Source organism: Mycteria americana, chromosome 8 (assembly GCF_035582795.1).
Source record: "Mycteria americana isolate JAX WOST 10 ecotype Jacksonville Zoo and Gardens chromosome 8, USCA_MyAme_1.0, whole genome shotgun sequence".
In the NCBI taxonomy this organism is placed as follows: domain Eukaryota; kingdom Metazoa; phylum Chordata; class Aves; order Ciconiiformes; family Ciconiidae; genus Mycteria; species Mycteria americana.
The window spans coordinates 32,725,756-32,742,965 of record NC_134372.1 but is presented as its reverse complement, the minus strand read 5'-3'; positions in this window follow the sequence as shown (position 1 = coordinate 32,742,965).

Here is a 17,210-nt window from a genome sequence, read left to right as displayed (position 1 = left end):
AGACATTTGAGCATTTGAGAGATAATACGTATTTTTTTTCCCCATTCCCCTTATATTTCTTCTGGATTATGAAGGCTTATTTTGGGCTTCTACATATCAATCAGGGGTTTTCACTTTTGTTTTAGATTTTCAGACTTCTTTTATTGTCCTTCAGGGTAATGAATGTAAGCCCCTTAGACAAAAAGTTTGCTTTTCTCAGCTGCCTCCTTATAAATAGTCCATACAGTATATGCATAGCTTTCAAATGACCATTCAGGTGCTCGCTCCTTATTAGCATGGCCTTAGGAAGAAAGTTTTTCCATGGAAATCCATGGACCTGAGAACGGAATTTTGGTTCTATGAGTTCCTATAATGCAAAAAGTAGACTGAACAGTTAAAAGTCCCAGTCAAGAACAGAGTTCAAATGAGTTCATTATGCTTGAAGGAGTTTATAATCTCAGTACAGAAGACAGTACTGAAGATAGTGAGAGGAAAGAGACAGAGAGGAAGTTATTTGACCAAAGTCATACCATAATCCAGTGTCATCGTCTGCAAATAAAGCATCTATTCAAATATCTTAACAAGCGTTAGACATCTAGCAAAGCTGTTGAAGCTGCAAAAACCTTAAAAAACCCAATTCTCTCAGGAATGGATTAGTGTACTAAAAGAGCATGGTCAGCTCTTTGCAAATGAAGTCACAGTACGTAAAAGAATTTGAAGTGAAATCACTGTCATTATAACAAAACAATTTGATTCTATTTTTGACAACAACATCTGGCATCCCTGGGGAGTTAGGTCTTTAAAATGACTGCCTATAGGCGCTTTTAAGAAGCTAATTGTTACCTTGAAGCAATTTGGAAACCTGCACATTCCCAAGTAGTGATACAGCTATACATGCCCAAAAGCCTATCTCACTATTGACACACTAAAGCAAGGACCCAAGAAATCCTAAGAACACAGAAAACAGAAATCCCACATCTTCCATGCTCCAAGACACTTCTCCAGGAAAACGCAGAGAAGCTGATGCTTCCTTCACCCTCCAAATCAGCTGCTGGAAAACTACAAAGGTTTTCCTGTGGCCAGCATGCTTCCGTAAAATACAAATCAGCCAGTCAAACTAGTTCTTCCACCCAGTGGTACTCATTAATAAGGATATGAGACACAAAAATAAAATTTATTTCTCAATTGTATGCTTTACAAAATCAGAAGCAAGCAATGTGATTGACTAACCAGAGCAAACCACCAAAACTATGAAATCAAGACTCCTAATCTAAGTCAAACTGTCATTTTGTGCAAGTTGCTAACTTCCTTGTGCCTCAAGCTTCCCAGATGTACAGTTTGGCAAAAATACATTTTCTATGAAAAATAGATGCTCTTTCAAAAACGTGAGCTCTCAAGGATAAATAAATACTTTATATTTTACTATGCAAAAGATTTCTACATCTCCTTTAAAGAAATAAATTACACTATTTTGGTTTAGCTTTAGAATTTGGGTAGAAGTAGGAATTCCTATAAAGAAGCCTATCACTGCTAGCCACCTTTCATTCATTCATATAAATACGAAGAGCAAGTATACGGCAGCGCAAAGCAAGCAAACTGTTTTTCATGGACTACACTACTTTGCTGTAGTTTTCAGCTTTATGTACTTGGTTACAAATTACCATCTGTACCATGTATGTTAATAGCTAGATGATAGTATTCATACATAGAGGCAACTACATTCCATCTGCCATGCAGTTAGGCCACACATAACTCAGTCCCACCTTTAGACAAAACAACTGCTGTTTACTCAGACTGACAATGAAATTAAATGATTGATGTCACGGGCAGCTACCATCTAACATTCAACCAAATGTGCACTTAGCATTTAGGCGTCACCTGTTCCAGGCATAAAACTAAACGGGCTTTTTTCACAGTAATTATTTGTGGAGAAAAAGTGTGACACTTCACCCAAAGCTCAGCAGAGCGGTGACTTCAAGTAACCACCAGAGAAAAGTTGCCCTCCAACCTTGACCCCCTTATTTGAAACACTACTTTTAGTTATATGTTTAGTAGGTATATTACATTTTCAGAAAAACTTGCCTCGTGTGCACTAACAATGTTGAAATATTCAGAGCATTACCTGAAAATTATTTTAATTTATCACACTATGATAAACTGCCACTTGTAAACAATGCAGATTCCAATATTAAAAGAAAAGCTTATTTTTTAATAATTATGAGAGATCTGATATTGATACACACCAACTAGCACTCACCTCCTGGAATCAAATAAAGTCCCTCTAAGGTTTCAATGCATTCCTGGAAAGCAATCAAAGGCTTCTTTTTCCATAAGTTTGTTATTTATAGAAAAGCATTTGATTGTTGCATTGAAGTGTGCACTCTATGTGTAAAAAGGTGTTTATGGGGTTTAGTACAGTATAGTTAATACCCAAGCAATACCTACCCCTTTTATAATAAAGAACCCTTACTGAGCGGATATATATTGTACTTTTCATCAAGTCTACAGCATACAATTACATTTGCTGGTGGTCTATAACATAAACCCCAGTTGAGTCAGCTTATAGATTTGTTGTCCACATACAACAATTAAGAACAGTTACGTTTTTGTACTCAACTGAAAGTAAAGACCAAGATTTGAGAAAAATATTCATACTTTATTTCAAAGCAAACTATGAAAACTTGCCGAATAATTTAAAATCAAAGCTACACTGCTTAGGAATTAATATACTATTTCTGCTAGTTATGGATTGGTAATTACACATTTTCCCACAAAGAAAATAAAAGGTGCAAAGAACACACAAAACAGACCTTCATGAACACAAAAGATACGGTCACATTAAGTATAAATGTGGTAAACACAGACCTAGCAAAACTCCTACCTGCAGCATAACTTTAAGCATCCATTGTGCTGTGTAGTTGACAATATTTCAAAACACAAGAGAAAAAAAGCTACACAAGAATATTAAAACCTCTTCCATCACAATGAAATCCCAGGAAAGTATTACCTGTTCCCAAACATCCAGAATTTAATATCAAAATTTAATATCAATTCACAGTATCCCATACATAAATAGAAATAGGTATCCAATCATGTAACATTTAAAGATTAATGTTACATTTAAGGTTAGAAGGCAAAATAAAACTCAAGCTTTCACAGCTTGACCTATTTCAACCCCAATGCATGATTTAAATATGTGCACCTTTTTGTTGGGTTGGGGGGGGGGGGGGTGTTGTTCGTTTGTTTGGGGGTTTTTTTTAAGAGTATAGCAGAAGAGAGAAAATAAAGCTATTTAAGATCACAAAACTTGCAGTCCTGAGAAGCTTCCTTTTGATACTTACTGGAATTTTGCATGGGTACAGGCTGAGGGACAAGTTCTTAGAAGTGACAAGTCTTTTAAAAAGACACATAAGCATAACTAGATAACTGAGTTGTGCTTTAAGATAAGAAAAATTAAACTCCAATATGAACTACACCTTGCATAAATTGTTATGGCAAAGTTTACTTGAAAAAATCAGGCACATTTCACTTCACAGATTTTAGTTCTATCCATTGTACTACAGCCACAATTGAGCAAAATAGTTAAGCACATTAAATGTGTCAGATGGAAAGTCCCTCTCTAACCTCCCAGAATTAGAAATTCTGTGGCAGAGATTATGTCAGTGCTGATCCCAAAACTCTCAAACACTCCTGACAGGCATGGTAAACTACATGAGGTGCCTACCGTGAGATTGAACAATCTTGATGCAATTTTGGTCCAAAAATAGCCATCTACATACCCATAAAATACAGTTCCTTTGGAATTGTTTTATAGTTAAGATTGACTAACACATATTTAAGCCCTTTTCTTAAATCAGGCCTTCCACAGAAGCTTTAAATAAAAACAAAATAGTTCAGGGAACAGAGTTACAAGTACAATCCTGGGTATTGTCTTCTGAAAGGCATTTTGCTGCATTTAAAGTTAATTCACTGAACCAACTTGAGATCAGGAATAACAGAAGTTCCATAAACTCTGATTCTTTCGGCTATATAGGCAAAATTCTTATTTACCATTCTTTAATCAACATCTAAGTAACAAAATAATATCTGTACTTATAGATTTTTAAGGATACTGGAACAAGTGCAACATTTATATATATACATAAACTTTTCTTACTGTAAAACAAACCAAACTAAGCAAGTGTAATGTACAGTAAGTGAATATCTAGTTGGACAGAGAGGTAGATTAAATGGAAATGCAAGTATAAACAGCCTCACACAATCCAACAATTAAGTCAAAGTGAAATGCAGATTTAACATCTAATTACAAGACAGAACTGTGAAGTACGTTATAAAGTCAAGTGTTTGCACAGAAATATATTTTGCTAGAAAGCAAAGTGGTAGCTCATTTGCATATTTCTTTTTGTTAGCACACAAAAGAGTCAAACTGCTAAAATTAAGATAGCAAATTGTTTGAAAACCTCATTTTTAAGCAAAATAAATCAGGCTGAAAACAGCCATTTTATATAGTCCCAATTTTTGCAAAGTTGATCCAGAACACATCTTTCTGAAAAATCAGACTAGATTGTTATTTTAGATTACACAGACCTTCTGATGATTTCAATAGGTGCTGACTGCTCTGATCACAAACTTGTTCACTACTTCATTAACATTAAACATACAAGCAGTTAAGAAGGTGGTTTAAGTATCTTGCTGGATCAGAGCCAGAATTTTCAGCACCATAGGAGTGCCTCCTCTCATCCCCAAGTAGGAAAATTTCTTTCATATTTACAGAACTTAACAGACCACCTTTTGGAAAGCTGCAGTCATTTAAAATGCTCACCCATGGTAAAACTAAAAAAATAGGGTAAATTCAAGATCCAGTGATTTTGTCTTTTTTCCCTATGCAAAAATAAAATAAGCTACCATATGACTCTACATACTGATATTTTCAAATTAGGAGAGCATCTATCCCATGTTTCAACATGAAGTGCCGTAGGGAGGCATAGACACCTTTCCTTGCGTTCCACTGCTGATCTCAAAATTTGCTTAGAACCATTAAATATCTTAATAGGTCTCCAGCATTATGAGCCACAGTATTATATGGGTGGAACTTTCCATAAAAATATACATAAATGCTGTTAACTTAATGACTGGATAGATTATTTGTTTGAATTTGATTTCATAACATCTACTCTCTTCCCTTTATCTCTGACAGCAGCCTTCACTCAGATGAATAAACAGTGACTCTCCTCATTCCAGCATTTTGTGAGCTGTTAGGAAAACTATGCATTCAATGAGTTGAAGTTGAGGAGAATGGTAAGGTGCACAGGCACATATGGAATTTGCACCAAATCAGTTTTGTGATCTAGCCACGTCCTTTAACATATTCCTACTCCCTAGTGATGGATATGGGCTTTCAATCTGATACACTATTGTTTGTTTCAAGACAAATTTCAGCTAAGCATTTAATCAGATCAGGCAATGTTGGGTTTAAGGAGAAGTTCCTACAATCCAGTTAATACAAAATATGGTCAAATACATATTTGCAACTTGACTAAAGTTATCTTCTAGGATTAATTCAATCATAAAACAAAACAAATCTGTTTACACAAATGATTAATGATTATGCTATACTACATGCAAATACAACTTTGTTTATGACTGTTAACAGATTACCTTTAAAAAAAATGCTTGCTAGTAGTTAAACATTGTTCTTGTAGAGAAACTCAGAATAAACGGATGAAGTGAAATCTGATAGAGTATGCATAATCCAACATGCTGATACTGTACACAACTTAAGCCATGTGTTTGCACAGGAGAATATATTAAACCCCATCTGTTTTAACAGTTTTTAATGTTATAAATTAGGAAAACATCAAAAATGTCAGGAGACAGCGAACACTTATTTGTTGTCTTTCAGCCCTGTATTTATTAGACAAGTTTGTTATCAAACTATTCCTCCAAACATGAAAAGAACAGCAGGCCTTCTGGAAAACCAGATGGCTGCTGTGGTTTCGAAACATGTTCTGGAAAGGTTATATAGTTTACATTTTTTCTTTTTCATAAAGGATTGTGTGGGATGTGGCATGGTTCTCAGACACAAAACTCCTGCAAAAAAACCCCAAGGGGTATGTGGGTGGGAGAGTGAGGGACTACCTGAGGATACAGAAAGAAATTAAAATTATCCATGTCACTGAATCTAGGAGACTTTCTTGTAAGAAAAGAGAAACATTTCAGCTATAAAGGAAAAAAGTTACCACTATAAAGAAAAAAAATGGTTTCAGTCTTAGGCATTTCACTGCCTTTCTCTAGAAACAGAAGGGGGCCCTAGACACTGAAATTATGTAGAGGAACAGAAAGAATAGTGAAACATCAGAAGAAATATGTTTGATGGGATAAATTACATGCATGTCAAGAGGAAAAAAGAAAAAGGTCAGTCTATCAAACCGAGAACATAATCATATTCCAAAAGGAAAAATGTTTAATAACATCTGGCTAGTCATTAAATCAATACACAGTAGGAGGAAAGCCCAAATATTAAAAGAACTCAAAGCCCAATTATGGGGAGGATTGCAAGAAAAAGAATCCATGACTACCTCTGGTATTTTGTATTTTTGCTGTTTGCCATGCCATTTTCTATGACAATCTTTGTTTTGGAGCAGAAAAAAAAAAAAAAGAAAAGTATTTCATTCCTAGGACACTGTTTTCAGAGAGAAAAAGAGGCAATTGAGAATTTGGATAGCCTCTGGGATCGAGATGGCCAATCTTCCTGACCTAGCTAGGGGGACATGCAAGCCAGGTGCCAGTATTCTTTTATAACCACAGCCCAGCACACCTCCCTGGTTCTCTCTCACCTAGGGATTCTGGTTACACAACCCTCCCCCCTGCCCCCCCCCCCCCCCCCCCCCCCCCAAACCTGTTGCCAGTCCGGTGATATACGCCTGCTTACACTGCTGCAAATAACCCACCTGACACAGACATGAATTTATACCAAGTCTGACACTAGAGGCTGCTGAGATTACAAGCCAGGCCCTTAGCCAGTGCACGTGGTGGAAGAACAAGAGACAGTGAAGATGCATTGAAACAGCAGTGGTTCTGACTGAATATCAGGAAAACATTGTTCCCATGAGGACATTGCCTAGAGGAGTTGTGCAGTCTCCATCCTTGGAAGTTTAAGGCTCACAGGACAAAGCCCAGAGTAACCTGGCCTGATCTTGTAGCTGATCCTTCTTTGAGTAGGAGGTTGAAATAGAGACCCTGGAGGTCCCTTCCAACCTGGATGATCCTATGATTACTCAGAAACCATAAGAGTTCCCAAGAACGCTCATTTCTTAAACCAGTCTTTTTTTGTGACTGGTCATTACAAGACACTGTCAGTGGATGGCCTACTGGACAGCTAACAAACATGTGGATGAAACAAATAATTAAAATAAGCTGAAACATAGTAATTTTTTATTTTTAATCAGAGCATGAATATTGGGCAGATATTTTGACAATATGTTTAGATATAGAGGTTCATGGGAGAGACAAGAAGCTGGTCGGAAGTGAGCAACATTTAAATCCTTTTCAATCCAATTCTGTAACAGAGATTTTTGCTCTAGAAAAGCAAACCTTGAGCTTGGCATCCACCATCTCTAAAGCACAAATCTTTACTTTCTCAAAAGGTTAGTTTTTATTTTAGTGTATATAAATCCAATTTTTAAAATGTTTTGACTTTTTTTTCCTGTCACAGAACATGGATAAATCTCAACACTCCAAACCTGTCGCCAAAGGAAATTTTCTGAACAACTCGCGTTCCAAAATTTATTTTAAAATTAAGAAAAATTTTTATATTGATGATATGATATGAAATTAAAAAAACTCCCATAAGGGTTTTTTAGCAAGTTTTAGTGAGTTACTTTAATGCTTATATGATGATGTCTTATTCTAGTGTCAAAAATAAAAACTTAAAAAGCCATTTAAAAAAAAAACTTCTTAAAAAATTTAAAACACTTCCACATTTTTTCCTAGCAAAATCTACCTTTTTCCCCCCCTCTCCTTTGGTAAAATAAACCTTTTAACTAAGCTTTATAAATATTTTATTTCACTGAAAAAAGCATTATTATTCTTTTGTCTAGGCTGTACTAGAAAGAAATACATAATTCCAGTAAGGCTGTTGCACATCATACATCTTCGTTATAACACATTACGATAGAGACATGCTCCACACAAGCAAACCACAAATGCATAACAAGTCTAGGGCATCCAAGGACGTGTAGAACGGAGAGCTAAGTGCACACATGCCAGGATTTGCAGACAGAGGCTGTCCAGTTGAATGTAGTGAGAACTATTACTTCACCTCTGTTTTTGGATTGCTCCAGGTTTGATCACTTGACCAAACACCTTAGATCCTGCTCAGACAAAAGTTCCGAGTGGAGACAAAAAGGACATGTTTGGGAGACAACAGTGCTTTACCACTGCCAGAAAAATGTTTGGTTGGATGTTCTTTTTGCCAAGACCTAGGGCAGAAAGACACAAACTCAGTTTCCATGCATGAGGTATTACAACTGGTTGGGACGAATACAGAAAATGTGAACCTATTCTCATACTCATGAGTTCTGATGCTTAAGTTCACGAATAATAATTTTATTGTGCTGACTAGATTCAGCTGTTTCATACTCAACATAGAACAACAGGGAAGTAAAAATCACATGTAAACGTTAATGTGTAAAATTCACATTACTCAAAAATAAGAATCAAAGTAACCAATCAGGTATTTGCCACATGCACACTGAAGGTGTGAAACTTAAATATTTTCCCTTCTTTCAAGTAAATTCCAGTTCTTAGAAGGTATAAGAAAATCTAATAGCCATAGGAATAATATTTTAGGCAAACATGTTTCTTGTAGAAACTGTTGAAGAAAACAATCAAATAACAAAGCACAATTAATACTATATAAATTAAGTGAATGATATATTATTTGAGAATCCCACTTAAAGACTTAGCAAAAAGGACAAGTTTGTTATCCTTTGTTCCAGAATCCTTTTTCAAGGAATATTGTGCAAAATCTTACATTTTGAATGAATGTTGTACAAATCTCAGTGTACACATCTCAGTATTTTAACTAAACCAAAATTAATGTGCATGGAGAAGAGTCACAGCTACAGTACATGAGTAAGACTGATTCTAACACTTGCATTGTAAACTGTATATTTTCACTAACATTTTTTAATCTAAGAAACCCATTTAAATCCCAAACAAACAAAAAAAGGTTTTAAAATTTCCTTTTTTCTCATCTTTTCCTTGTTTTTGTAAAGCTGTTGTAAAAAAAATATTATTTTCCTCCAAGCTGTTATTAAGTAACTCTTGAATTACAGTATTGTATTTTAGTTTTCATCACTCATCATATTTAACCACAAATACTAGTACATTTTTTCACTCAAAACATCTTTTATTGATATTGTGTCTGTGAAAATGATGCAGGTGAATTTTATCATTCCTTTCACCCTACTAGTAATGAACAAATTCACTGCTTATTACTTTGGACTTGATCTCTAGCAAAACACTACTGGAACAAGCAATTTGATTTGTCAACACCTTTACAAGGACTCCTCAATCAATGTCACAAATCCAAATTTAAACAGCAAAATACATTTGACTGCAAGACCCCAGACTGATTAGAGCTCCGAGTTCAGTGAATTGCACCAGACAGGACAGCAATCAGATTATTAACTCCACTTGAAAATACTCTCTGCTGCATGGGATTAGCATGCATATTTTGATATAGATCGATAAGCAATCTCCTTCCTATAAGAAATGCCTGCAACATTCATTTGGCTGATCAAAGGTATATATCAGCTTGTTGTGACAGCTAGCTATTGTTTCCCTCTTTCTTTACAGGAGAGTCTCTATTAAAAAAAATCCCTGGCTCCCTTTCACCTAATAGTGGAAGTCAACAGAGAGTCACAAAATTCCATCTCCTCAATACCCAAACACAATTAGTACAGAAAGGACTTTTGCCTTTTTGAGGTAACTTCACTTATTTTCACTTCTTCATTCTTTCTACTCACCTTCCCTCCCCCATTCTGAAACTGTGAACATTCTTTTCTAGCCTTCCAAACATTTTCGTGGTATTATTCTCTACTTCAGCCACAATTTAACTAGAAATAAACTGAAATTTTGGGGTCTGTATTTTGTAATTTGGATAACGTTTTCCATATCAACAACATATTCCTGGTTTTGGATTAAAAATAAAGCAACCCTTTGAATGCTAAGATGTTCACACAACAAAAATCTATCTCCAGTTAACTCAGAGAAAGAAGGCAAGATATTTTCTCCATAAGGTAACATAAACTCTTAACTGAGCTCTGGATTTCATTGCATCTGCAGAAGAGCTGAAAAACAAAAATTTATCTGCCAAATTTTTTCAAGATAAAAGCACAGGCATTTCATCTCTCTTCTAATTACATATGAAATAACCACTATCTCATCTGAGCTTTTTATCTTTTTAATAAAAAAGACATACTTTAAAAAAGACAAACACATCTTGTGAAGCAGTCAAAAGCGAGATTCGCACAAAACAAACTAGACACCACGCCTCAAGAATGAGGCCATCGGAAAGCCAATGTGCATTCTGATGTTCTAAGGAGGAGATACTCTCTCAGATCAACATGAGAATTCCAAAATTAAAGCTCTTCTCCAGCACCACCTGCAATAGGTTCTTGGAGGAAAACAATCCAACCCAGGTTCAGTTGTACTACTGAAGTTCTGAGGCATAGGAGAGAGGATTCTCCTTTCATACCCATGTTTCAAGTACAGATAAAAGAACCAAGCAGCTTTCACTGCTGATTTTATAACTTTGTTCAGTTGTTTACAACTTTAATTGATGAGTTTCCTAACTAATTTTTTTTATTATAATTCAGTAACAGTGTACTGAATTCCCATACCACTTACTTCAGTGAGCCTTTCCCACTGCCAATGGCTTTGCTCCTGTGCCTTGTCTCAGAACAGCCTATTCTGAGTAACCCTGTGCTCTGGTACTTCTGGAGAAAGTAAATTTATTCTTAACCTGCCTTTACCTCCATGCTGATGCAGGCCCTTCACACTTGAGAGCAGCACATGAGAACTGGACTCATAGTCTGAATCTGGTCCAGTACATATAATTTCTCTACATTTATCAGCATAAATTTTAGTCTCTTACAATTCTCCCAATACTTTATCTCACAATACTGCTTTTGTTCTACTGCTAGGCCTTTTCCTAGCAGAAGTGAGGCATTATTTTCTAACATTCTATAAATAAAATAGCTCCTTCACCACTGAATCCTCATGGAAAATCCTGAGCTAATCATGTTAACTCTTACAGCTAGCAAGCAACAAAACAGGATTAGGAACCTCAACATCTTTTTAACCCTGTGATGATGTTTGATGTGCAAAATAAGCCTAAGTTTCCCAACACAACAGAGACATAAACTCATACAGAGCAATTTCATCCATGTATGTATACCTAATATACATAGTATTAACTAAGACAATAGAATTTATCACATTCTAATCCTTGTTAGATTTTTTCCCAGGAATTTTCAAACATTTATAATTGCTGGTATCATAGAAGAGCAATGGAAAGTGCTATGAATAACACATCATATCTTTTATTATTATTCCTAATTAATGAATTTATTCGAACTGGACAATCTGTAGGCTAGAAGAGACAGTAGGAACATTCTGGGTATTCCTTTCAGCTAAAGATCCAAATAAAAAAGCATATTTTACATGGAAGTAATTTCATCCATTAAATACAAATTGAGTATTTTTAAAAAATATTTCCTAATTGCACCTTTAACAAAAAAATAAATCAGATAATAACAATAAAGTATTTAGTGAAAGATAAGCGGTTCTTCATTTCAGCTCCATGACTAAAACTGCATATGGTAATGTATAGCATAGTATGGGGTTTTGTTGTTGTCGGCTATTTTTTCTTTGTATTTTAAGTTTCAAAGATTTTTTTTTAACGTTACGTAGGATGATGAGGGAAAAGGAAAAGAATCCTACAAATACCCAGCAAATTATTTTCCAAGGTGATTTTTTTTTTTTTTTCCTCAAGATAACCCTTTCGGTTATGCAAGACCAGCATCCATCTCCCTTTGCACCTTATGTCAGTATACCAAAGAAAAACTTGTATACTGATATTACCTGGAAAGCCTAGACATCTCTTTATGATGTGAAAGATTAAATTTAAAAGGATTATCCAGATTATTGAATCACTAAGAGGATCAATAGATTTAATAATATTCTTAATGCAGAACAGGATAATTGCTTATTCTTGCTGAAACTAGTGGGAAGAACAGGTACTGCTTCATCACCTTTCGCAAACCCAGGAAGTTAAAATTGATACCAAAGTTGTTTTCCTTTAATCGTTCTGCAGCAACTAGCAATCTAAATCTAGTTAGCTGCAGATAGCAGCTTCATATTTGATTAAGTAATCTTAGATGGAAAACAAAGAATTTCAAGATACAGGTTCTAAATCTTTAAGCTTCTTAACATGCTCAAGATTTCTTTAACGTAGTAAGTCAAACTCAGTAATACATTGATTTGTGTTGTGAAATTCTAGAGTACTGTTATGCAAGAATGGGGAGTGGGTCATCTTATAATAATCTTCCTGTTGCAGCTATTAATAGTGATAAAAGATAAATAAAAAAGGTATCATTTAAGTACCAACTTGGGTAGTGTGACTACCCAATCAAAAACACAATCTCAAAATGTTTATAAAAGGGATTATAAATGTATACAATAAATGTTTAGCATTTTCTACTTAATCTAATAATGTGTTGGGTTTTCTTAATTAAAGGTTAAACATCATTGTCTCAAAAAGTTTGTAAGACCCTTACAGAAGAATTTTGTTACTATATAATTAGATGATAAACTATAATGAGAAATTAAAATAATAAGATAAAATGTTTATAAAGTTCTTTTTGTAAACATTTGCTTCTTTTCACTTGGCACAAATATGTATTTGATAGGAACATTTGCTCAAATACCTTCAATACACTGATGGAAATAACTTATGTCCATTTCCTATCATTTATGTTACACATAAAACATAAATCAGCCTTCTCCCTCCTTTCTCAACAACATCTCAGCCTAACTGATAATACACTTTGAAATCAATCCATAGCAGTAGAATAGCTCTTTTTACCAAAGGAACTCACTGTTGGCTGCCTTCCCAAAAGCAAGCAGAGTTTTCTGACAAAGAGCATACATTTGTGTTCACAAACAGGAAGAGATGAAGCCAACATCCCTCCCATTTCATCAGTCATTCCCTCAATTACAATGGAATAATTTGAGTAGTAGCTTAATTCAGTCTCGCATACCTAGAGCCACAGGTACAGCAGCCTATGCAAAAGGGCATTTAAAGCTACAACCTAATGCAAGTAGCAAAACTACAAATAATAAATGGTAATTTGCACTTTCAAGTACTTTACTCAGACTGTATATTACTCTACTAAATCTGAATTCATTGATATTTTTCATCTTTGACAAGAGTAGGCCCTTACATAGAATATTCATTCTGAAGGAAATTAATCTTCATTAATCACAATGGCTGTATCATTAACACCGTGCCTACATTAATTCAATTAGATATTTTATTTTTCCATTCCACACTAGTAATGAACTTGTTTCAAATTGAGAAATTATTTGTGCTAGGTACGATTTTGGATGAAATCTGTTGTTTGACTACAGCATGGGAAATTATTTAGAGACACAAGATCTTAGCTAGGGGAAAAAAGGAAAAAAAGGATTCATTAGTCATGTGAAAATAGCGTTACACATACCAGAAGTAGTGTGGGCTTGTTTTTAAAATAGGCTCTGTCTAATGTCCTGATTCAAAACATGACAATACATTACTTCTAGTTTGGATTGAGATCTTTTTTGATGATCTAGGTTCCATGCTATTAAAGCTGAAGAAAAACAGTTTCATGCATCCAGTGGAGCACCTTCAACTGGGGCTATTTTTGATCTCTTACCTGTAACAGCTCTAATCATGCCATTCCATCTTTAAAAATCAATGCCTTCATCTGTGATATTTTCTCCTATTTCTCAGTAGGAGAAACTCATAGTAGTATCAAATCATTCAATTGTATTGAGGATCAACTGCAGTACTGCCTTTTATGTGCTTCTTTATGACACTGAACACTACTTCCCCCTCAGTGCACAGGAACAATACAGCTATACTGTAAACAGCTGTGTACCTATATGCAGCAGCTTATAGCTGTATACTCTAGATCCATCTAATTAACTTTCAAGGTAAATGACAGAATCACAGAATGGCTGGGGTTGGAGGGGACCTCTGGAGGTCATCTGGTCCAATCTCCCTGCTCAAGCAGGACCACCCAGAACTGGTTGCCCAGGACCATGTCTAGATAGCTTTTGAATATCTCCAGGGAGGGAGACTCTACCGTCTCCTGTATTTGTCTCGTTCTGGGAAAGCTATAGAAACAACATGCTAAAATTACAATTCTGACACAAAAAACCCAATACAAGTGTAAATAGAATTTAATTCATCATATTAAGTATAGCCATTAGCAATATATTAGATAGAATCATACATGCAAGGTCTAAAAAAAAAAAAAAAGCATGACCTTCAACGCATAAATTAAAGACTTTTTTTCCTGTTTTAGTTTTGCCTAGAGCTAACCTAGCCAAACAGATGGGAATAACAAGTGTATGTTACTTGTATCACAAAGCAGTTGTAACATTTATTCATCTGACAGAAGTAACAAAAAAAAGCTTGAAAACCTTATGAACCAGGTTATGTGTCTTCACAAAAAGCCTATTACACACATTTTGCACACTTCTCCCCTCCCAATTTAGATTGTACTCCACTTCACCTAGTGTCCACCTTGAAAAGAAGCAATTTAAGCAGATGCAATTGGTAGGATATGTTACACCACTTAAAAGGGAAACTAGTCCGCCATTTTCAGCTCTTCATCAAATTTACATTTCAGCTTGCAGGTTAAGTGGAGGCTTGTGCTAAAACATTGTCATTTCCCATTTACTTGTAAGGACTGAGAAAAGAACACATTTAAGAATATTTAAATACCAATGCTTCCAGCAATCATTTCACAATCTTTAACAAAGGAATAGAATCTTAACTATTAACTATTTCTCCATACAGACATCAATGACTACGTTAAAAAATCAGATTTCTTTTAGCAATACAGAGTTGCTAACTTTCAGTATTCCTTCATCTGTCTAATACAGGATGTAGAGAGCAAGGAACACTAAATCGAACACAAATGTGTATGTGCGATCAGATGTAGGAGTTTTGCCCTTAAGCACCTCTTAAAAATAGAAGCAACTACTTTTTCAGGCAGAGTAGAAGCAGCCATTACACAGAAGGGGGGGGGGGGGGGGAGGAGAAGAAAAAACCCCAAACCCCATACCTAACTCTCCTCACACAGTCAATGCAACAAAAAATCTCCAGAGGCTGCTTGGCTCAACTGAAAGTCTGTCCTGTAATAAATGCATGAACACAGCTAAATGCAAAACGTCAGAGCTGCACTGACTGATCTGGGCTTGATCTTTTGACTTATACAAGAGTAAACCAAAATGAATTAGACAGAATGAAACAGAACTTCCTGAGTTTTAAACTAGTCTCAGTACCCTTAAATACAAATACTGATGGAATTATTCCACTGGTGAGACAGAGGCATTCAACAGTTTCAGTGACAATTTCTTTGAACTAAAGATTTTGGATATAAGGGACAGGATACTATTGTTATAAATAAAGGTATATTTAGACTGTCATTCTGAAGAAGCTGGATATACTGAAAGGAAAACAAGATAACAAGATTAAATAATGGTGATAATGTGGCATACAAATAATGGGAGGTGCTACATTTGTATTTAAAAGACCAGAGAACATGGTGTCTATTTTTTATACCAGGGGCATTATACATGTTCAAGCAATCCCCAGGGGTCTTAAAAGAAAAAAGCAGCAGAAGGAGGAAAGAAGAGACCAGCTTTCAAATGATCACTACTGAACTGTAGTATGTGAGAGGAAAAAGAAATTTAATCTGCTCAGGACACTTACTCCTTATCATAGTGCATCTTCAAAAAAAGATTTAATTACTTAAGCTTGGATATATTTGTCAGTATATGGCATGTTACTATATTGGGATTAATGCTCTGAAGCATCTTCCTTTGTCACCTGAGATTTTCCCTGAACGTGTCTCATGTATAACTAAATACCATGTTTAGCAATGCGCCTTATGCAAGAGTCCTTCTGCTTCTGTTTCCACAGAGCTTATGCTAAAAACAAGTGACTGATATAAGTGACATTGGTAGGCCCTTTGAGCGTAATTCTTATTATCTTATCAGTGGTCAAGTCACAGAAGTGTGCATCTTATCTAAGGATTACATCTGAAAAAGATCATGATTAAAAAGACAGTATCTCATAATCTATCTCAAATTGTTCATTGTATTCATGCTATTTATTACCTTACATATACTTAAAAACCACACCCCTGACATACAAGTATGTAGTTTTGACTGCATATCTATATAAACAGTATTACAGAACTCAGATCAAGTTCTCCTCAAGAATATAACAAAAACAATGAATCCAAAAGGCAAAAAGACAAAATAAAAATACTTGTCTGAGCACAAAAAAAAGTCATAATAATCCAGAATGGAATGAAGCACAGGGACAGAGAGAAGCAGGAGTGCATTCCTCCCAGTATCAAAGAATTTCATCAAGGAAGAAAAGTTAAAGAGTTGGTCATACGCAGCCCTCCTGCTGCTCTGAAAAATTCTCAGTTCCGAGTAGCATTGAAGAATTGTCCCAGGAATGCAAACATAAATGTCTGTATGTCTGCAACACTTGAAAACCTGTATTATCTATGAACTATTTCAACCTTATCAAGCACCTGTTTTCTTCAGTCTGTTTGGAATCTACTTTTTAATCTAGATATCTACAGATAGCACACTGCATCCCTGCACAGCCCTAGTAATTTCTTTAGGGACTCTGCCTGGGCCCAGGGGACCAACAACGCAAATCATATGTGCAGATACTATCTGAGGACTTAAATTAATACATAAACTAGATCTCTTATTTATAGTATATTCTGAACTCCAGACCAATATGAATTACCTGCAAACTACACTGAGGTGAACTCCATTTCTTAAACACTTGTAAAATTCCAAGCAGTACAGTTACAATCCCAGGGCTCTGTGGACTGCATTGGTGGCACTCATACCCACCAATTTTCTGG